This window comes from Mchenga conophoros, linkage group LG4 (assembly GCF_057382185.1).
Source record: "Mchenga conophoros isolate Kocher_MC1m ecotype Shallow Benthic linkage group LG4, M_conophoros_male_GT1.1, whole genome shotgun sequence".
Classification (NCBI taxonomy): Eukaryota; Metazoa; Chordata; class Actinopteri; order Cichliformes; family Cichlidae; genus Mchenga; species Mchenga conophoros.
The window spans coordinates 27,203,108-27,226,781 of NC_140529.1; the positions used below are offsets into that span (position 1 = coordinate 27,203,108).

Here is a 23,674-nt window from a genome sequence, read left to right on the forward strand (position 1 = left end):
ACTTTATTTATTCAAGACTTGAACGTAAAGGTAAAGGGTTACTGCGCTTTCTAAGATCAGAAGGACTTATGGGAATGACACGGAAAATTTATAGATGATCCCCATGTAACAGCTAGGTACACGCATATCATAGTTCTTGGCTACTCTTTGTATCCTTATAGAACTTTATTAACAGTTTCAAACAACACCAATGATTAGTTTACAAAATGCTGAGTAATGAACTTCTAAGTAAGAATTCAATAAAGAACTAAACAAAAGGCACACAAGTCTAGTCAATGGCAGTACAATGACCAGCTAAACAGTTTACTCTAAAAAAAACATGCTTAATGGAAACTAATTTGAAAAATCTTTCAGTCATCCTTTATAAAGTGTGTTATCCAGATCACTTCTAGACTGTTTCTGTATCTGTGTTTACTGTATGTTCCACAGCCCTGCCACAGATTGGCGATCTGTCCAGGGTGCAGCCTACCTCCAACCCTGTGACAGCTGGGGTGAGCTCCAGAGGCTTAATACTTAATTGTATACATACTGGTGCTGAGAGCAGTATTAGAAAAGATGATTGAGTCATTGTGACTGTTATTGCTCTGCTGCAGAACAGCTTGCGGCGAGGCTTTTGGTTTTGGTGGTGTCAAAACCAGCATTTATTTTGCCACCTACTTGATATATGTACTCTACAGCACTTGCTGAGTTTATCGTTATTCTGGCTGTTAATTCATATCGCTGCGAAGAATAACAGATCTCTCTTGTCCGTGCTTATTTTGGCTAAAGGAATGCCTTTTTTCTTGCACACGTAATCCTTTCCATTAATCTCAGCACGTCTCTTGTCACTCTTGCGTCACCTTTACCTTGTTCTCCATACCATACAGTCCCTATTCAGTTAAGCTCTGGAGAAATATTTCAATTCACAGTAATATGTGATAGCTTGCTCTGCTCGTATTCATATCATAATTACATCTTAACTGTTGAGCTCCGGTCCCATAGTTTATGCTGCTGCACCTCTCAGCCGCACTCACTGCACACCTTAAGCCTATATCCATGAACTGATGGTCATCTGCTTCTTATCGGTGCTACATAACATTTGGTGGAGAGAGATTATCTGCTCCAAGCCATTAATTTTTGAGAATTTAATATGCTTAAGTTAATAATTATCTGCTGCATAGCTGATGTGTCTCTGCCTGATGCTGCATATCAAGTGGCCCCAGTATTTAGATTTATCCATCTAAATTCATTACACACAGCTCCTTACTCCTTAGTTAACTCCTCTGGAGTTTTTTTGTATGGAAATTGTTTCTCAAAATGACTTCATAAGACGGCGATACACATGTGGGTCTGCTACCATTTTCACTCCTTACTTACTTACTAAGACACTTTGTGAGTACTTTTGGTTCATTTAAAAAGGTTTCTGAGAACACATCTCACACTTGTTGCCAAATTGCCATTTTAATGAAGGAAGTGCCATAAGATTTCTCGGAGCACTGTCCTTGTTGATGCTGATAATGAGCCATCTTCCAAGAAGGAACTGATCCAGCTTCATGCAAGGCTAACTTTAGAGGGCTATAACAGATAATCATATTCTCTTTCTGTCTGTGGCATCTTGTAGAGTTGCTTCTTATAAAATATTTTTAAGAATAGCAAATACTGTAGATATCCACTGAGATGGCCCCATTTTTCAGTAGGCAGTATTTAATAAGATGAGACTGTTCATGCTTACACTCGAATGCTAAACTTGGCAAGGATACAAATCATTTCAGTGGGACATGGGAATGCATTCCAAACAGCTGACAACCATTACACATAATGGCCCCTGCTAAGGGCAAGGTCTCAGATTCATTCTCATGTTAAGTGCCTTGTCTGAGTGACTGATAAGGATGCATTAAAGAAGAGGTTGTGATACATGTGACAAATGTTACTGGCAAGCCAGTGAAGAGAAAGTGTTGTAGTGCAGGTGTGAATGAGGGTAGATGTCAGGTAGATGTAATGAAAAGAGTGGGGGAGGCAGCAGTGGCGTGCCTTCTGTGTCTGTACCACGAGCCTGGCATGTGGGTCTAAATTATTCCATAGAGGGTCTGCACTCTCGAAACTGCTGATATGATAATGAGTCTAATCACTGAATTTTAAGAAGTTTTGCCATTGTTTAAAATGCATTGTATCCCTTGAAAAGCTTAGAATTCAAATTAATAGTGTTTAAAGTCAGTGTGTAATTACACAGATAGGGTTACTGATCGAATTATGTCCAATTGTTTTTTGGGATGTGGTTAGAATATATGAAGCCACAGTTAAACTCTGTATCTATGAGGAATGCCACTTATCACCTGTCTTACGACAATCAATATAAAACACTTGATGAAAGCTGTCCTTTTAATCTCTGCATGTCTTGAAGTCTTGTCTAACTATTGCATTGTGGAAATTTGTGAGTCTTGATTGTGAAAACTTAAGGTCTCCAGCCTTAAAGCCACAAGGTCATAGCATGCAAGCGGCATATTTTACATTATATGACATATTTTACGTTCTGAGGCTTCGCACTTCCCTGGAAAAGGTTGTACTTTTTATTTGGCAGTGCAGGAGCTGGAGAGTGGGGGGAGATTGATTTAGTGTGCTTCAGGTACACGGGCTGCTTTTGTGTCTGGAGTTGCAATTTAGATTTAGAAGACAGAGCGGCTGCAATCAGGAAGAGGTGGTAATCAATTTTTCTTGTTTATGTGCACTTGTGTGTGTGTGTGTGTGTGTGTGTGTGTGTGTGTGTGTGTGTGTGTGTGTGTGTGTGTGTGTGTATCTACAGCTGCAGAGAACAGATCCACAGCCATTGGCAAATAAGAGGAGCATGTAATGATAACCATTCCACTTTCCTTACTGATACACAGATACTGCCCTCGCTCTTCAGCACATTCAACCTCTTATTACATGCTGGACACGTTTGCTTTTGTTTTTTTTCTTTACACCTGATATACTTTTCAGTCATTTGCTTTATGATATATATAGTGGTTCTTGCTTTCTTCTACACAGGCAAACTAATTCAGAGACCTCAAATATATATATATTCAACAAAAAACAGCAAACTGTTTCCACTTGTTATTTTCCAATGCATTACATTGGTCCCTGAATTTAAAAAAAAAAAAAGAAAGAAAGAAAAAAAAGAGGTTTATACTATTTACTACGCTGTACATTTGCCCTTGCACACCACAGAAGAAGCACATAGGAAAGTGTTACCAAGTACTTTATTACAGCTTGAGGACAGTTGAGCCTGCTGGGTCTTCATTAGTTTTAAACAACAGGACTGCTTTTTGGCAGTGCAGAACAGGTTTTCATGGAGCACCATAGTCCTGTGAATGAGAGAAGGAAGACGGATGAGCAAACGCTAAGGAGTTAGTTTTCACCTTGAACACACCATCACTCTTTTTGACTAATTCTCAGGTTCTGTCTATACATGCAGTTAAGGTACTGGTGCCTGACAGAGAGGCAACAGTGGTATATCTGGCATACAACAAAAAGATCAATCACTTTATTGCTATAGCGTACTACTGAACATTAAACAGAGCATTAAACAGAGCATAACGGAACAACCGAACACTCTTGAAAGGAATTATCATTGCATCTTTGGCCAAAGTGAAATAAAAATGGATATTTAGAGAGTTAAAAGGTAGGTCTTCTTGTCTAACAGCAAATTAATTAGATGCTGTGAAGGTAATGATTTGGTTTCCTGTTTGCAAGCTGAATGAACAGTTGTAATTATTTCAAAGGCTGAATGGACATGCCTGGTGGAAGCTTCTTGAATATGTCCTGTGGGCAAGACAGCTGAAACCAGGAGCGCTGGCAGCCCCACAGTACCTGTCTTCATAGTGAGTGAAGACTGAGGTGGCACTATGAGCCCCCAGTCTGCTATTAATTCATGCAACTGTCTGGAAGATGAGCTGTGGTGTGAGTGAGAGCACAGTTCTTCCATCTTTACACCTGTAAAATGGATTGACTGAGCACACTGCTGGGAGAGGACCTTTTTTTAAATGAAAGTTACCATGCCATATATTTCTCTCGGCATTCATTACTGGTCGTTTACTCTGTAGGTCCCAATCACCTTGGTGATGTCCAGTCTAATGTGATGGGCAGAACTAATACCGGAATAAAACCTCTATAGGCTATATGATGCAAGGACAATAATGTGAGCCCATGATGCCAAGGCTCCCTCTCCTGCTTCTCGTTATAGCCAATGTGTGTACACACACACACAGGGAAAGGACAGGACAGCAGTGACAAACAAAGCAAATAAACTGGACCGTGACATAGGTGGGGCTGCCTGAAAATTGTGTAGAAATGATGGAAATAGTTTATTGTGAGATTTAATGACCAGCTGTGTGATATGGAATAACTCAGAACCCTCTAAAAACACATTACGGAAGTAAGGAGCTAGAGGAGTCGTCGAGGCAGGTAGCTGGGTGAGAGTCATTCCGAACACTTTCATTATTCACTGTCAATGTTAACAGAAATATGCAAGTAGAGTTCAATAATCAAGCAACAGCAAAGCAGTCTGACTGTAAAAAGTAATCAAAATTCTTTCTTCATTGTTTCTGCATCACTTTCTCCCAGCTTATTTCCAAGGCAAATTCTTTTCAGCTACAACATGACCACATCAAATGTAATGCAGATCAATGACAGTTTTGTTTGAATTTGTTTTGCTACGTTTGTAATTTTGCATCTATGCAGCGCCACAGGGGAGTTTAAATAAAACACTTAAGATGTGAATGAAGTTCAAACTTTCACCTTTGATTCAAGGGCCTTTACAAAAAGTTTGCACAAGCTTAAGAATTATAGCCATTTTTGTATATTTTAATAAATTTTTCCAAGGTTCAAAAGTAAGTGAACGAACTATCATGATTTTAAATACAAAGATTGCTTTTACTGCCTGGAAGAAAGTCAGTGACTACTATCTAAGACCCACTGATCTCAATATGCCGTGTTTACCTACCTGAGATTCTTTGCCAGGTCTTTAACTACAGTCACTTATAGTTGCTGCTTGTTTGTGGGTCTCTGCATTGAGTTTTGTCTTGAATGTTTTACATGCTGTCTGCCCTTCCTGTTCTTGAGTGTAACCAGTGGTTTGCACCTTGTTGTAAACCATCTGTATTTCTATTCATCAGAACATCTCTTGATTGTAGACCTTGAAAATGATACACCTACCTCATCTGGGGAGTTCTTAACTTGGCAAGATATTGTTCATACAGTTTGCACTTCAAATTAATTTGATACATTTTGTAAACTTGAAAACTTTCCACAAACTCAAAGGCACTATCCTGCAGTCATTGCTGCCATACAGCAGCCTTGGCCTTGGCACCGTTTCTGATTTTCACTGTGACACAGACCCACAGTAGTTTCCGCTTCTTCCCACAATGTTCTGTTCCCTTTCCACTCACACTTATACTCAGTTTAAATTGATTCATTCATGATCCATTCATGATCCATTTTCTTAACTACTTAGCTAACTTAATGTTCAGAGGGGGCTGGAGCCTCTCCCAGATGACACAGGGCAAAATGCAGCGCACCAATCTATAACAAAGATAACAAAGAAACACGCTTTCATATTCATACAAGTGGCTGATTTAAAAGCAACAATTAACCCGGAGCACTCAAAGGAAATCCATGCAGGCACAGTGGGGGACATGGAAAAAAGCAATAGAAAGACAAAAAAAGATAAACAAGAGACTTAAACCTAGACCCTTCTTGCTCCAAGGTGACAGGGCAACACCATGCCATCCCAACTGATTTACATAGTTGTAATAATTTACATAGCACACGTCATCCTAAAATAATAAGATCAAACACTGGCATTTACGGTAAGCACTGGGCCATAGGTTTAATAACTGCATTTGACATGAGTGATGGTCTCCAATTTGCTGCTCACCTTAACCCCTGTTCGCCTCACCTTGCATTCATGATCAGTGGAAAAATATTGCACCATAAATACTAGAGCTATCAGTGAAAACTAGAACAAAGTGTTACCATTTTATTAAATATATAAAAACAACTTTCAGCTACTTGTGGGCAGTGGAAAAACTTGTAAACACAACTATGGTATATCACCGCCCTTCAAGCAAGTATAGTAAAGTTGCTTATTTACACAGTCAACAGTTAAAATATTATCTTTTGTTTAGAGTGTGTTTCTAAATCCAATATTCATTCTTTTAGCTCCCGAGGAAAATATCTGACAGTTTTGTGTGCTAAATGTTCCGCTAAGTTCACTAGCAGATCTTTAATTGTTTGGTTCTGGGGTAGATATGTGCACTGTGAGTTTATCAGAGCTAGTTTGATGAAAACACATGGGCTGCTGTGGTCAAAAACAGTGCTATAAGCAGAGTACTGAACCGAAACGGTAAAGCTGTTGGGACTGGCAGCTAATCATTGGATGAAATTCACTTTCAAGATCCATAAAGCCAAGGCCAGCTTCAGACCCAGGTGATGATTTTCTGTGTGTTTATCACTCTAAGTGACTCCTTTGTTTTCTCCTTTTCACTTGATACAGTGTTATAAAAATATTGAGCCACTTATGAGCTATTGATCATGCAATGGTTGTATTAATGCAGCTATAATAGCTGAATAGTGCTACATGTTAAGGAATGATATTTATTCTTTTCTTTTTTTCTTCAAATTAATTTTGGAAAAACTGTTCTTTTAAACTTAGTATGTCTAACCTTACTGGCCCGAGTGCACCCTGTTAACGACCCAAGAAGACTGTTCATTAAAAAGGCAATTGAACTTCATCATTCTCAACTTGCATCGTGGTTTTATTATTGATAAAGATTCAAGGTTGAGGTCATGGTTAAGGTTATGGTGATTTTGTACTGTGCATAAACAAAATCCTGCAGGGCAATGCCAAGGCCCACAGATAAGATAAATACGATGCATACAAAAACAGTACCCTCTCATAACAATCTTTACAAGTCAGCATAGAGCTTCAGAGTTAGAAGTGCAAATGATGTTTACTGAAATGAATGATTAAAAAAAATAACAAGATTAAAAAAAAAAAAGAAAGATGCCATTTGTAAACAGACTCGCATGCCCGATGATGCCATGTCATAGCTGACAACATCTTAAGAGATGCAAGTTTACTGATAAGGTGTATTTTTAACTCTGCTACAGAAAATATTAACTTTAATTGTTTTGCATTCGTGCTGAATAATGACAGCAGAGAGGAAACAGATATAACATAACTACGTACTCGCCCGTAGAAGGCTCAAAGAAAAGTTAAAGTTAAATCAAAGCTTGACAACTTGCATCTGTGCAAATTAAATTTCATCTAAAAAGCCAAAAAAATAAGATACTATGGTTCCCATCAATCTGAGTTAGGGAGCAATGTTGTCTCCTTATCCCTTTACAATAGTAATAGATTTGAGTCTTAAGGCAAAACGATCAGCCTGCATCCATTTCTTTTTTTAGGAGAAAAAATAAATGACTGTCACCATTGACAAAACAGACATCCCAGCTAATCGGTTATTGCAAAAATCAACCACAGGCCTTTATTTTTGCTGTATTTCCTCAGTTTGTCATACTAGCCCTTGTGATGTCCTCCCGATTTGCATACAATGTGAGCCATCAGGGGTCAAAAGTGTCCCCACTTCATTTGACTGTTTTTTAAAGTATAAAGTATAAATTGTCAATCAATTCAGTGTTACACCTTAGTTTTACTTAAGACCAACACATTAACACATAATTTACTCAACATTTTACATTTTAGGGCCACCAGACCTTGTTTACAAAAAATACACCCTGTTTTTTAGCGAAAATAAAACAAGAAAATTAAATATTTAATTAAATTAAATATTTAAAAAAAATTTTTTTTTTAAAAACTCTCACTAAAGTTCAACATACAGAGTGCTGTATGTTGAACTTTAGTGAGAATTCTTTTTTTGAACCATTTATAAATTTTAAATGGCAGCACATAATCACACCTGTGGTCCTCAGGGCTCAAAAATGACCCCGTTTGCTTTGAAGCAACAAGTATAAAATATCATCCATCTCTGTGTTTCAAGGTTTTATTCAACTTTATTCCAACTCATTGCCTGACAGTTTTCTATATTTTGGCATGGTAGGAGGGCATGAGTCTGAGTGAAGGCAAACTTTCATGAGGACAAAGGCGTGTCCATATTTGACCCAAGTGCAGGAGGAAGCTCAGGTTTATTCCTCTGCACTGGTCCCATCATGGACAGCATTCTTTCTGCAGTTGCAGGCCAAGGGGCACATACAGTAAACAAGCTGTTACAGGTGATTGTTTTCTTTTGGAAACCTGCAATGTTAGGGACAACTCGTGTCCTGACTGCAGGACAGACGGTTTGCCATCGCACACGAGCATGTTCCATGTACAGCTGGACCTGCATCACATGCTGCCCATGTTTTTGTCTCAAAGTTCCCTGGTTTACTTGGATGTTCTGTTGGAGGGGACAGAGTCCTCTGAAGGGGACTTGGTGCTCATACAGTCACATCAGTACCAGGATCTTACATCACAGCAGGAGGAACACCCACTTGTGTTTCAAGTCAAGTCAACACCAACACACATCATACACCTCAAATGGGAGCACGTTTGTGTCATGAACGACGATCATCTATTGTGTCTTTATCAAGAAATTATGTCCTTTTTGTGCTTCTGTGATTAATCTTGTGTCACCTTTAAAACTTCTCTACCAGACTCAGGATGTCATAAACTGGCCGTAGCGACTCTACTGGATGCACGGCAGTAAGAATCAACACACCCACATATGCCTACAGCTGCATTCGGTCCATTTTTCTTCCTCTCTTGTTGTCCCTCCTTGTTCATCATTGAGTTGGCTGTAGAGCAGGTCATCTGCTAATTGGATGGTTGTTGGTTCAATCTCTGTGTGCTCTAGTCTGGAGTTCTTACCAAGGTGTCCTTGGGCAAGTTACTGAACCCCAACTTGGTCTCTGATGCATCCATTGGCATGTGAACGTTAAAAAGCAGAATACAAGCAGAATACACTGTGTATAATGCTTTCAGTACTCGAGTAGAAAAGCCACTGAAGGAGTATGGGACCTGGCACATGTGCTTGGACTGTGGTAGATCATCTTTCTCTGAGGCACATGAGAGAGTCAGGTATCGTCTGTCACTGGGAAGGTTAGAAGACCAGATCAGTGTTTCCTCACGTTACTGCAAATATTCCTCTGTCTCAGCTGATTCCTCTTTCCTGCTTGATTCTTTGTCTTCATCATAATTGAAATGGATGATGTGTAGTCCTCTGACACATCTTCTATTTCAGTTTCACATTCTGAAAATTCAAGAAACTTCAAGAAGCCCAGTCACTTTCTCTCCAAGCTCCTCAGACTACCATGTCCTGGATGCCTGAGAACCTACTTGAACATAGTTCAGATTCTTCATCACTTTTCTTCACTTCATAGCCTTCTTCCACTTCTGCAGGTGGCTGATGTGCTTTTTCAGAGAAAGGGTAGCATGTGCTCTAAATATTGACAATATTTTCTATATCTTCTAACCCTGGATCTTCCTGAACATTGATTCTCCCTCCTCATTATACTAGAGGACAATATGTGCTTTGTCCTACTGGTCATTGCTTTGCACAACATGGTAAAAAAAAGTATGCTCATCAAAGTATGCAAATCTCCAGTGCAATGGAGGCTTTTGAGGATACTTTCTGTGTATGTATTATTGTAGAGTCTACCTTACAATACGAAACACTTTGATGCGGCTGTTGTTGTGATTTGGCGCTGTATAAATAAAATTTCATTGAATATAGAGCACCTGCCTCCTCATTGTGCTGCCTGTTGTGGTTGTTATGACCAGTGCTTGACCCCACACATCAGTGATCCAAGATCAAAGATGTTTGAAAACAGTATGGTGTGAAAATACGGCTCTTTGCAACACTTTGTACTTTGGGGTCATTTTTGTCCACGAGGACCACCAACGTTATAAAATTCAATAAAAACCACATAAATAAATCAAATTACTTGAAACTTATTCCAATCATTCATAGTATAGTAATGAATAACTTCTGTTATTTTCAGCCCATTTGATGAATAACAAATACATTTTTGATAGCAAAAGATTTCTTTAGAGGACAAAAATGACCCATGGACAACACAAGGGCTAGAAAAAAGGCTGCGACCCTCCAGCCCATCTTAACCCTTTCTTTATTGACGTGTCAACAAAGGCGGTATTAAAATCCCACAGCAGCAACTTGTTTCAAGTTAAGGTTGACAGAATCTTCCAATTGAAAATCAATTAATGGGACCCTCCCCTCTTCCTCTCATGACTTCTCTGTTCAGTTTGTTAGATTGTACACCATCAGACAGTGGCAGTGGCTGTCATTGCAGGATGACACTGTCCTGACCTTAACTCTTTTGAAGACAGTGCCTCCAGGTCTTCCCCGGAGGCTGTTGGGCATGCTGAGGTGTGCCATAGGTGGTGGAGCGCTGCAGTACCTCAGCTCATTTTGATTAATGGACCTCTCTCTGCCCCTGAGTGAGCAATTATCAGAGGGTAGGCAAAGTCGTTCATCACTGTAACCAAGCAGCAGGTCGCTTCCACTGTCGAAAGTCATACCTGCAGGGCGAAGGGGTCTACATCCCCCACCTCCTCCTCCCTATCAGCCAGGCAGCTAACCCATGTTTGACCAGGAGGGTCTGTCTACGGAAGGTCAGAGAGTTGAGGCTTAGGCTGTATGGAGTCAGAGCATGCCGCCTGCAAGCAAATTAGAGTGCACCCAGTAATTGTTTAGCTGCTATCTGGGTTCTCTTGCATTCATCAAATTCAAGTCTGTATTTTAATGTGAGATCAAGTTTGTAATCAGTCCTGTAGCACCAAGCCAACACACTCATTTAGAAAAACCCCAGTCTGTAGCAGTTAGTGGATGTGTATAACATATGTAAACCTCAGGGACTGAAAGAAAGTGCCACACATTTATCCAGTGTCCTAATAAATGTTGGTGCAACAATCAGTTATCCTTTGTTACAGTTTATCTGAAAGGAGTACTTATGAATGCATTTCTTCAGGGGCTCTGCTTGATTCTGTTTAATGGCAATAACGGTACATTTTTATTCATGGAAAATTTTTTCCAACAAAAGGTGAATTAAGCACAGAGAACACTGTGGTTTAAATGCACACTGGCACTACAAATATTGCTCATGAGTGTGTCTGCTCAGACAGATTAATGGGACCTTGATCCTTGACAATGATTTGCAAGAAGCTTGACCATATCATGGTCAAGAATGGTTATCTGTTCATACCTAACAGGCTAATGTCAGACACAACCGTGAAAAGTAAAAGACTCTTTGCACACGTGCGCGCACACACACACACACACACACACTCACACACAATACACCATAACAAGCATTGACCTTACTGTTATTGTCCATTAGTGTGACTGACAGTTAGCTCCTGAGGTTTTGTTGCCATCCAGTGAAATTACATTTTATATCTAGCAAGCAAACTGCCTGTTCATTCATGTAAAACTCATAACTAGGCCTTCTTTACTATCTATGTGTTTTATTCTGCTCACCTTTTAAGGCTCTTGACTTCTTCCGATGCAGAATCAGAATTTGCCACAACAGTTTTTCATTACTTTGATGTTTGCATTAGTGCTAAGGGGAGATGTGTTTACAGAAATGTAAGTAATAGTACTGTCTAATTGCTGGGTCCATTACAGCACTGTCATTGCTATTATGCACCTGTAATCCCTTCATCCGCTGTTAAAAATGCAATTAACAAAATTGTTGTTTCTCTCAGGGACCAACAATTTACCTGAATCTATTGGTCAATTACCGGTTTGTCTTCAGGCTGACCCCACTGGCTAATGGCTTTGGAGGAAGGCCAGAATCTGATTTCCTTTTAATAGTGTCTAATGGGCTGTCAGCCTATACATTATGAATGCAAAGTAACTGCGCACAAACCATCCCAACACACTATTATGGCTGGGTTCTATTAATTGATTCCACTCTTTAGTTTTAAGCTAATGGTTTCCTCTTCTTTTTAAGCAAGCTGGTGAATCTGTTAAATACGTTCTATTGTTAAAATAGGATTGGGAATGCATTTGAAGTAAAGCGATTTTGTTTGACTGCCCTGTTATCAAATCACTGTGTGTTATGCATCCAAAATGAGCAATGTCTCTGTCACATTAATGAGATAGTGTCTCTCTTGCTCACTCTGTCCAAATGAAACGAGGGGGAGAAGGGGTAGTAGTAAAAGGTGGGGGTCGTCTGTGTTTGGTTTTGTCCACGTTTTGAATTTCAAGTGGCCAAAAAAAACAAAACAAAAAAACCCCAAAAAAACTGTTATGTCAGTCAGGCTTACTATTAATTAACTGATCATTTTTACACTGCTAATTTCTTATGAATATATTTTTTATACACAGATAAATATATTTTTAGTTGTTTCTATTTTGAAGGAAATCCTTTTGCTGAGTGTGCCAGCAACAGAGTGTGTTTCCCCACTCGAGTAAAAGCTATCATAAAAAAATCTGGTCCAGACATTTGCTGCTGTGCTCTGGAAATCCAGAAATCTGTGTGCTGCTACCTTGTCTGGCCTCGATCTCACGCTTTCCCCTATATCTCACTGTCTCTATCTTTTGCCATTCCCTTGCCCTCCTTATTACCATCGCTGACTGTCTTCTCAATCTGAAGCTCACATCTTTATATCACTCCAATTTTCACACGGTGAGATGGAAATTGAGTGGGAGGACTGGGTTGCAGGATAAGATGGAGGTCTCGGAGTGGACAAAAATAAAATCCAATTTCAGCAGGAAAAAAAAAAAGAAAAAAAAACTCATCGCCCCCCTCCTACCAGCTGCCCATGCCCATCTTCAGAAAGTCTCACCTGTACATCTATGGAATCTCAAAACCTGGCACACAGCAGGAAGGTAAAGAGAGAAGGTCTGTGCACTACTCTCTTGCAAGTGAGCTTGAAAACACACCACTGGCCCTTTTTTCAACTTTTAAAGCCACTACTCACTTCATATCATAATAGGAGATTTACCAGGTGACGCTGCGCTCTGAAGAATTTCTAATGCTCAAAGCTGCATGTCCAGACCCAAACCATCCAAACAATTTTGTGAGTGAAAAGAGGACGCCAGTACTTTAAAGGGCTTATTTTTTATTTATTTTTATTCTAACTGAGTTTTGTGATGGGCAGAGGGTTTGATTTGGACAGATTAGGAGCAATAATCTTTTATCAGCTGAGATCCCTTTCCAGGCAGTAAGCCTTGTGCATCTGTGGTACTAAGGATGAATGAAGGGTTTTCACAGAAGTAATAGGCATCTCTCAGTTAAGGAGGGGTCAGCTATAAGGTGAAAGCTTAGTCAGTGTGGACAAGTGAACAGAGAACCAACTGTTTGATGGATAGCAAAACAGAAAATGCCTGAAGGTTTAGATTACATGCGCCTAATTATCTTCTGCTTATTAGAGTCGAGGATCTGTCCGTATCTCAGGCTGGAATGCATCATAACAGCTTTGCTGAATCAAAATCAAATTTACTCATCCAATTCTGTTTTTCATGTTGACTTTTTTGTTTCACAGCCTTCCAATATGGGGAAAAACACAGACATCTTCAGATATATCTGGCCAGCAAAGTTAGGCGCCATCTACTTATTTTTGGAGTCTGAACAATGAGGATCCTCTAGAGCTGTAATCTAGTTGACTGACAGCAGCACACAATGCCTTTCTCCACTCCTAACCAGAAGACTTTCAGTAAAAGCAATGCAATTCATGAGAAGAGAACATAGACGGGTGGGGTGAGAGAAATGTGCTCAGCCACAAAGAGATAAGACAGAGGGAGGAAGAAGGAAGACAGCAAAGGTGAGAGAAAAAAAAATAAATCACAAGATCTTAAAATTTCTTCCTGCTGCACATCTCCGAGGTAGATCCTCAGTCATTTGTGGGCTCAACCTCACTTTCTATCACTGCTACCATGTTGTGTAGACACATTCTACTATTTGCAAACAATAAGATATTTAAAGATCATCACAGGTCAGAAAAATAAAAGAGGAAGAACGAGAAGAAGATTCAAAAAAGCTTAGAAGAGCACAATCATTCACTAAGAGTATTTGGCAATTTAAAAAATGATCAAGATCCACACAAAAAAATAATTAGTTCTTGCCCATGTTTCAGCCCTACGCCAAACCGAATGAATTTTAAGCTTGCCAGTGTTTTTTTTATAGTTTTCCTGACAGGCAATGACGATGAATAAGAAATTAGATTTACCAAAGAATCTTCTCAAAGGCAGCAATTTGAACATCTTTATGATCTTAACACATAACTCATTAGCTTATTCCGACTTAGATTCTCAAATGTTTCAGACTGTTAGGAGTTACTTTTACAAACATCCCGTAGGGAAAAGTGAGTTTAAAGAGCAAACTTAGCCTGCATGCTTTATCCAGAGGGGCAGAGAGGAGGATGAAACGAGAAAAGATATGAGTAAAGCCGGGTACACAGTGCAGCCCATTATATTGTGTGATGTTAGCTTTTCCTCATGAGGCCTTACTCTAGGCTTCTTTTTGCTGCTTGACATGGCTCACTCACAATTCCTAAACATTTCCATAAACTCGCAGTTTTGTGGAAGATAATAAAAAGGTCTAATTCAGCAGAAGCAAACAGCACCTGGTGGCCTCAGGCGCCCTTATCTCGCACAGAGATATGAGATTGTACAGTGTGTGAAACCAAATTATATTTTTGTTTGCCTCAAAGTGCAAAACAATCTTGCCAGCATCTAAGAAGCGCTCCGAAGTAGGCAGAGAAGGGTAATATTGCAGATATGAGGCTATTTCTACAGTTTATCTCTCATGTGAAAAATGCAACACTTAGGCTGTGATGATGTTAGGGATTCTGTTTGACTCTCAAAGCCTATATTGACTGAGCTGGGAAAAAAAAGAAAAAAAAAAGAAAAATCCTCTGTAAATCGAACATCCAGTCACAAAAGAAATGAATCTCTCCACATGAACTGATCTGCAACAAAAAGAAAAAAAAAACAAAACAAAACAAAAAAAAAAAACAACCCGTGGTGACATGAGTCCAAATTACAGTCTCTGATAACACATGGGTGTGACCCAGGAGGAGGAAAGCTCTCAGAACAAAATATCACTTTTGTTCAGAGAGCTCTTTTGTTCAGACGTGATGGTAGCGATAATGCTAAGCTCGTTGTCAGGGCTGCTGTTCACAAAAAAATAAATAAGAAGAAGGAAACACTTCTTGTGAGAGTCCTGGCCTTTTATCTTATGTTACATCATTTGTCCTTTATGAAGATTTATAGATTCTATTCAATATCTAACTGAGAAAATAAATAATTCCCCATAGTTCGACCTCCCACATAAACCACTTACAAATTCGCACATGAATGCATATGCAAACAATCGCTAGATGCTTTTTTTTTTTTTTTTTTTAATGTATACCTGTTGTCAAGGTTTCAGCATTTCTTATTTCTGCCTCAGATCTGCAGCCTGTTGCTTGGTTTAACAGCTGGTGGGGGAGGAAGCCATCACTCTTCAATACATGCATGTCAATCAATCTGATTTAAAGAACAAAATAACATTTCTCTGACCACTCAGTTTTGTGCAGGGTGTACTGCGGGTCAAGCTAACAGAACGTTCATTCTCTCAGCCGTTTATTACTGGCAAGATGGAATTTACAAGTATAAACAGTATAAACATGGAAAAGTACTCACTTTATACTGCTCAGGAACAACTCTTGTTTGATAGACTTTTGTAAGAAATGTGTAATGTTATTAAGTTAGCAATATTAGGCATAACTGTAGAGTCCATTGGAAGCTAAAAAGCTTATGTTTGACTTCAATTATCAAATAAGGTAACATACCACCGCAGTTTTATCAGCATATCAATCAGCTTCACATTCAGTGCTTTGAGTCAGTTTTACCTTGCAGTTTATAGCAATGCTTCTCCAAAGAGATGATCTATGTTTTAACTCTGCTCATCCTTTTCGACCGAGTGTTTAGCATAAATACTGCTTCTTGGCATCTTTTCTAATCACACATGCAGTGTTCTCTGCTGTCTCTATTATTGTTGTATTCAAATTGATGCATTGTTTTATGTGTACTGAATGGCTTATTTGATTTTGCATACAACCTGCATGTTTGAGACCAGTCTCACATCATATTACATGCCAAATTTTCCCCTCAAGCACAACTCAATCACATCCTGGATCTCTCTCCCACCATTCTTTCGTGCCATTCCTTCCCATTTTAAAAACTGTTCCAAATTGGTAAATGGAAAACTACTTATATTGACCACTCAAAGCACTTTCACACCATGATTCACCCATTTGTACAGTCTTATTCTATGCACCTCAAGCAGTTTATTTATCTCTTACACAGTGAAAGAAGGCATTCGGGGTAACGTAGGGTTCGACTTCCCCGAGGACAATTTTATATGGCCTTGAAGAGCCGAGATGGCAAACGTACAGACTTTCTGTACTTAAGTGGAAGGATAGATATCCATGTTTAAAAATACTCCAGTAAAGGTTGAAGTACTGAAGCTACTTTTTTACTCAAGTAAAAGTAAAAAAGTGCAGGCTCTGAAATGTACTCAAAGTAAGAAAGTAAAAAGTAGCTCCTTGTAATGAAAATATGTAACTAAATTTGGGACTGCACACAGTAACTGTGCTGTTTTTATTGTATTTTATTTGGGGGGGGGGGGAAAGTAGCACTGTGAAGGACAATTCTACTAACCATTTTTGTAAAAAGATAACTGAACTTTGCGCTATAATAATATAATATGATATAAAACAATATTAGTACATGAGAATGCAAATATTATTCCAATCTAAATTCCAATTCACCTGAAAGCTTCAATCTGTTATGTAGATAGGAAAAAAAACAAAAAACTATGTTCTGTTGTAAAGGGTGACTTTGCCTGCACACTTAATCAGTAAGATGAGTCCAGCTTGACTGATGTCCATCTCCTGCACTGACACTATACTGTTTATACTGTCTTTACACTAGACAGTATACAGTTGATATAAAGTTAAATGCAAATTAATCTCTGCCACACTTGATGTAACCTGCCTCTTACAGTGATCACCAGAGGTACTGTGCAGCAGTCCAGCATAATGTTTTACTGTGATTTCAGCACATTATTGTAAAGTAACTTGTTTATCTGGGGCAAAACTATCTAGTATTTTCATGCAACATTTCAATAACAAAAAAGTTTGTGTAGCTGAAATTATTTTGCAGGATGTTTCCCAATATGAAAATACATAATTTATCAAAACACACCATATACAAATATAGCATGTGATTAAAAAATTATTACATCTAAAAATTTTATTTCACTTCATCAAGTGTCACTGAGGTGCCCTTACCTTTAAATCTAACCTCTCTTCTTCTCCTGCCTGTCTTTTCTTATATTTTTCTCCATCTCAGAGTGAACTTTTCCCTTTTCTTTTGTCTCCCTGTGAAATACAGCAGCTGGACCTTTAGTTAGCAACACACTGTGTGACAAACTGCACACAAACAGTTTGTGCGTTTGCTGATATTTGTTGAGGTGATAGAAATGTTGAAATTACCTGCCACTGAAAAACATCACTCCTTTCATACTTCCTTCTACGGAAGATGATTAGGGCCACTGGAAAAAAAAATTGGGGACATCTTTCTTTTTTATAATTTCCCAGAATTCTAACTTCAACCTGACCTTTTTCCTCAGAATTCTGGAGAGAGAAAAAAATGCCCTCACTTTTTTCCTCCCCAGTGGCCCTAATCCTCTTCCGTACATTTCCTCCTCCTCTGCAGCAATAGCTAGATTCTGAAGTGCCGCAAACACAACACCTGCACTCCGTCCAGACCACTTTAACTCCTGAGTATAAAAGCTAGAGCTGAACCTAAAGTAACAAGCCTGTTTTGAAAATGTAAGGAGTTGAAAATACCAATGTTTGTTTAAAAATGCAGGAAGTAAAAGCAAAATGTTGTCCGAAAAACAACTACTCAGGCAAAGACACATGAAAATTGTACTTAAGTACAGTCTTCGTTACTTCCCACCTCTGCTGACACGACAGTAATTGAACCGCCAGCCTTTTGATTAGTGGATGACTCACTACACCTCCTCAACCTCAGTCACCCAGGATTAAAACCTAAAACCAGTTTTACTCATATAGTAATAGGATTCAAGTTTCAATCAGTGATGCCTCCAGAATTTATTTATTTATTATTTTTTATAGGAGTGGTCATATTTGGGTCACTAAAAATATTGGGGTGGTACACCAAATAAACTAAAAGGAATAAATAAATAAAATTTTCCATTTTTATTATGCTGTTGTCAAATATAGGTTACTTGGAAAATATGGCAAAAGAGAGAAAGAGAAAAGACTTATTTGCCTAGTTAATTCCAGCTATTAAAGTTCACTGAAAGTAGGTACATATGAAAACCAAATAAGATTTTGAAATCCATATCTATTTTAACCCTTTAAGACCTACCATAGAACCAAGTCCGCCAGAGCTTATCTTTACATTTTTACATGCTGTAGTCCCATTTTTGAGAGCATTTCAAGTTGCTATACATCAATACAACCGTTATAGCCCAAATTGTAATATATGCAGTGTTGGGAAGGTTACTTTTAAAATGTATTCCATTACAGATTACAGAATACATGCCCCAAAATGTATTCTGTAAAGTATTCCGTTACGTTACTCAATGAGAGTAACGTATTCTGAATACTTTGGATTACTTAATATATTATCATGCTGTTTATAACTACGTGAATGTACTATTGCTGTGATTTATTACTGTTACTGAAGGTTCCTGGCTCCGAACTGTGGTAAAGGGACCTCTGGCTAATACGTCGGGTTCCGTGTCGGGCTCGTAGCCGAAAAATAGCTTTACTTTATTGTCTGGGTCAACTTTTCTTGCGAGAGACAGAGAGAGGCGTTGAAAGGCTGCTCCAACGGAACTTATTGTTTCGGAGGAAAACACGAACACAGCGTACAGTTGAGTCTTAATAGCTTACTTACAACTGGGCTCGTCAGGCACTCTTCTTGGCTGCAGTGGTTATTATTATATTTACATGCTTCCAGCTCCCGTTTTTGCTCAATGACAACTCGTACTTTTCCTTTTTCTCCCTCCCTCGCTCACAGACACATAACGAGTATGGCAGTCCATTCTCCCTGCAGCACAGACTACACTGCCTATGATGCTACATTCTTTAGAGCTATACCTGTAGCATTCTGCCTATTAGCTTAGCACAACAACAACAACAAAAAGGCGCTCTCTCACCCAGGAAACACAGAGAGAGAGAGAGGGCGTCACACTGTAACCATGGCAACCGTAACGCTGCCACCTGGAACAACATAATGTAGCTGTCAAACAAAACCCAAACAGTCCTGACCCGCCATAATATGAAACAGGGAAGTACCACCGTGTAATCAATTTATTTTAACAAAGTAACTGTATTCTAAATACCACCTTTTTAAACAGTAACTGTAACAGAATACAGTTACTCATATTTTGTATTTTAAATACGTAACGGCGGTACATGTATTCCGTTACTCCCCAACACTGAATATATGTATGTCCATAGTAACTACATAAATTGCAAATAAGTGCACTAAACTACAAAGAAAATGAAAATTGTTTGTGGGCTTTTGTTTTGTTTTGTTTTTTGTTTTGTTTTTTTTTACATAAATTTCTAGTTTAAGAGGTTTATCCCTCAAAAATAAAATACAAAAAAGTTGCACAAAATAGTTTCCAACAACAGGAAATATATTTTGAGTGTCTTCATAGTTTTATTTTTGAGATACACCAATTTTTATATACTGCAGGAAAAACTAAAATAAATATTATAATCCAAATTTGCAAAAAAACCCCAGCATGTGCATCAAAATAAACTATTTCCAGCAGTGCAATTTGAGTTCTAAGCATCCCAGAAACTATACAGAAAAGGATAGAGTCAAACATGACTTTTAAAAAACACCCGTATAGGCTTATAAGGCCCCGTAATGGCGGACATGCGATAGTTTGTGCTGACGTCTATTCCAACGTGGGAAGTGTTTTGAACAGCTGATCGGTTCGGCAAAGCGTGTTTCTGGAATATGTTTTTGATGCTGCAAGTGCTTTTTATGCTATTTTTGCAAAGCCATATGTGTAAGGAAACCGTGACCTAGGTCAAGCTGATGGCATAAGATGTAAGTACAACTCCTCCGGTTTCATATGCAAAAAAAATGATTGCGCTAGCTTACGTGGTTCTGGTTCTACAGGGATTTAAAAATAGTTACAAAAAAAAGAGTGTGCCCTCTCTGACCGGTTTTAAAGGGTTAAGCAGTAATAAATAACAAGTTAGTGTTTCATTGTAGGGTGTTTTTTCCTCTCTCTTGTGGCCACGTTTATTAGAATTATTACTGACATACAGTGTTGGGGAGTAACGGAATACATGTACCGCTGTTACGTATTTAAAATACAAAATATGAGTAACTGTATTCCGTTACAGTTACCGTTTAAAAAGGTGGTATTCAGAATACAGTTACTTTGTTGAAATAAATGGATTACACTGCGGTACTTTCCTGTTTCATTTTGTCGCGGGTCAGGACTGTTTGGGTTTTGTTTGACAGCTACGTGCTGTTGTTCCAGGCGGCAGCGTTACGGTTGCCATGGTTACAGGGCGACGCTCTCTCTCTCTCTGCGACTGTGTGTTTCCTGGGTGAGAGAGCGCCTTTTCGTTGTTGTTGTTGTGCTAAGCTAACAGGCAGAATGCTACAAGCATAGCTCTAAAGAATGTAGCATCATGGGCAGTGTAGTCCGTGTTGCAGGGAGAATGGACTGCCATACACGTTATGGGTCTGTGAGCGAGGAGGGAGAGAAAGGTACGAGTTGTCATCGAGGAAAAACGGGAGCTGGAAGCATGTAAATATAATAATAACCACTGCAGCCAAGAAGAGTGCCTGACGAGCCCAGTTGTAAGTAAGCTATTAAGACTCGACTGTACACTGTGTTCGTGTTTTCCTCTGAAAACAATAAGTTCCGTTGGAGCAGCCTTTCAACGCCTCTCTCTGTCTCTGCTAGCAAAGTTGACCCACACAACAAAGTAAAGCTATTTTTCGGCTACGAGCCGACAGGGACCCCATTGTATTAGCCAGAGGTCCCTTTACTACAGTTCGGAGTTGCGGACCTTCAGTAATAGTAATACATCACACAGCAATAGTACATTCACGTTGTTGTAAAAAGCATGATAATATATTAAGTAATCCAAAGTATTCAGAATACGTTACTGTCATTGAGTAACGTAACGGAATACGTTACAGAATACATTTTGGGGCATGTATTCTGTATTCTGTAATGGAATACATTTTAAAAGTAACCTTCCCAACACTGCTGACATAGGACAATCTTCCCAGGGGGGCCCACTGGAGGGGCCAGCAAATTTTAGGGGGTGGCCAGTGCCCCCCCTTGGTGGCGCCCCTGGTTTCAATAACAACTGTCCCTCTTTGCAACCGTTTATGTTCCAAGTGATCTGAGTTTATCCAAAAGTGTGAAAGTATTTTTTTGGGGAGTTTGTTTTGTCACACTTACATGTTTCCCTGACGAAACCTACCTGGCCCATTGTGGGAAAGTAATGGCACTATCCAAAAAGACAATCGCGGGGTCTCTCCAAATTTAAATTAGGTATGGTTTTTAATTTTTAGGTGCAGTTTTAATTACAAATGATTGGTGCATTTAATTTTATATTTTTGAGTCAAACATATGGAAGTGAAACTGGTTTTATGCATATATCCACAATCTCTAAATGAATAGGTGCAGGATTTGAGACTTTTCAGCAATGTACAAATCTTTCTCAGGTAAATAAAGACTAGAAATAGGAATTTTGACTTTGATATTGACTGACTACGAACAGACAGCTAACATACTGTAAACAGACCTGATCTGAACCATTTCAGTGTTTGTAGTTCACCCTGTGAGGTCTAAGCCATTCATGATGAGCTCAAATCTGGACTAAATGTCATGTTTTGGACATAAGAAAAAGACTTTACTGGGAAAAATGTAAATACTTTGTGAAGTGTCTGTTTGATTGTTATTGTTGTTATTACCCCCACCACCACCACCACTCTCTCTCTCTCTCTGTGACCCTGCGGTGGAAATCACTGCATGAACTCAGGAACACTGTCAGTAAACACAGTTTGTTGAATCTCGATATACAAGTGTGTGTTGCTACAAAGTCTCTCCATCAGAGAATCTGTTGCTTATCTCAGCAAAACAATGCCAAACAGAGAGTGCTAAAGTGGCCTCTTTGGAATTCACACTTTGCTGCATTATAAAATGAAAAATTCAACAAAGGAGGCCTCAACAGTGGAACAACTGAAACTCTATTTCAAGCAAAGATGGGAAAAACAGCCTAATAACTACAGCTATTAGTCTCCTCAGTTCCCAAACACAGAGTGTTAAAGAAGGGGTGATGCAACACAGTGCTATATGTGCCCTGTCTCAGCTTCTCGAAAATGTGTTGCTGTCACCAAACTCAAAATAAGATCTAGACCTTTTAAAAAGAAAAGGTCTCTGTTTCAGCATTCGGTATCTTTTCTTTGTACTAGTTTCAATTAGTTACTGGCATAAATACATTTTGCAAATAATTACTTTCTACATAGTGTACCAACTCTTTTTGGTGGTGATAAGGATTGGGGTATTATGTTATAGTAAATCTAATTACTAGGACCCTTGGGTAAAATTTCAAGACAGACAAAATACCTCAAATAAAAAGTGCAGCACACTTAACATTGCCTTGGACAATCCTCTTATTAGCAAAATTAGCAAATAAAATAAATTATCCGTTCCTAACTGAAACTTACCTTGTAAAGCTTTCTTTTTCATTTTCTTTTTCTCTAAGTCAGTTTTTTGCATTTGGTTTGTCAGACAATCGCTTGGCATGCTGTTGTGGACTTGCTACTGGTTCTACAACAGATAAAACATCCAAGTTAAATTTAAGGAAACTGAAGTAAATGCACAGGTAAGAATTATTACAGTTGAATTATCACCATTATACTTACTCTGTCTCCGTTATGCTTCTGTTTGTTTGCTGGAAAAAACCAAGACAGTTCTGTACAAATGTAAGGCAGATATAGCAGAAGGAATAGCTGCAGTCTGCAGGACAGAGGCCAGTGCACACATCCATACACATCTGGCAGCAGATGTCACAGCAATGGTCAGAGCAATATCTCCAGTCCTCGCACATACAGCAGCAGCCACAAGACGGTTTGCATTCCTCCTCACTTTGTAGGCAGGAGCTGGAAAGCTTGCAAGACTGTAACCCCATGGGAGTGCCTGCCTGCCTGTTAAAACACACAGAGACACCGAGAGATGAGATATTGGAGGAAATCACTCTCTAGAAAAATGGTCTCCTTTTCAAGTCCAGAACTGGAATTGAGGATGTATATAAAAAGGAATTCTGTGGAGACAAAGATGTTGATAATTGGCTGTCAGCCTGTCCTGGGCACTGTACAAGCTACATGCTATTTCGAGTCACGTCCAAAGTTCCTGCCGCATGCACTGTTTTTGTGTGTGTGTGTGTGTGTGTGTGTGTGTGTGTGTGTGTGTGTGTGTGTGTAGGAGAGAAAGAGCAAGAGAGAGAAAACAGTTTGGCCAACTTTTGGATATAATGCTTGATGTCACGCTTTATCCCCTGGGGCTTTACTCCAGTCTGTGCCATCATCTGTGACGTTCATAAGACAAGGGATGAAGTCTAACC

At 39.0% G+C, this 23,674-nt stretch overlaps 1 long non-coding RNA gene across 1 annotated transcript; it reads right to left on the minus strand.

The window, feature by feature from the left end:
* LOC146576265 (uncharacterized) lies at nucleotides 1–23,457 on the minus strand. The gene is made up of 3 exons (XR_014892342.1): nucleotides 22,977–23,457; nucleotides 22,779–22,881; nucleotides 1–3,320 (listed from the first exon to the last, which is right to left on the minus strand). It is a non-coding gene; the product is annotated as an uncharacterized LOC146576265 (long non-coding RNA).
* Nucleotides 23,458–23,674: the final 217 nt, after the last annotated feature.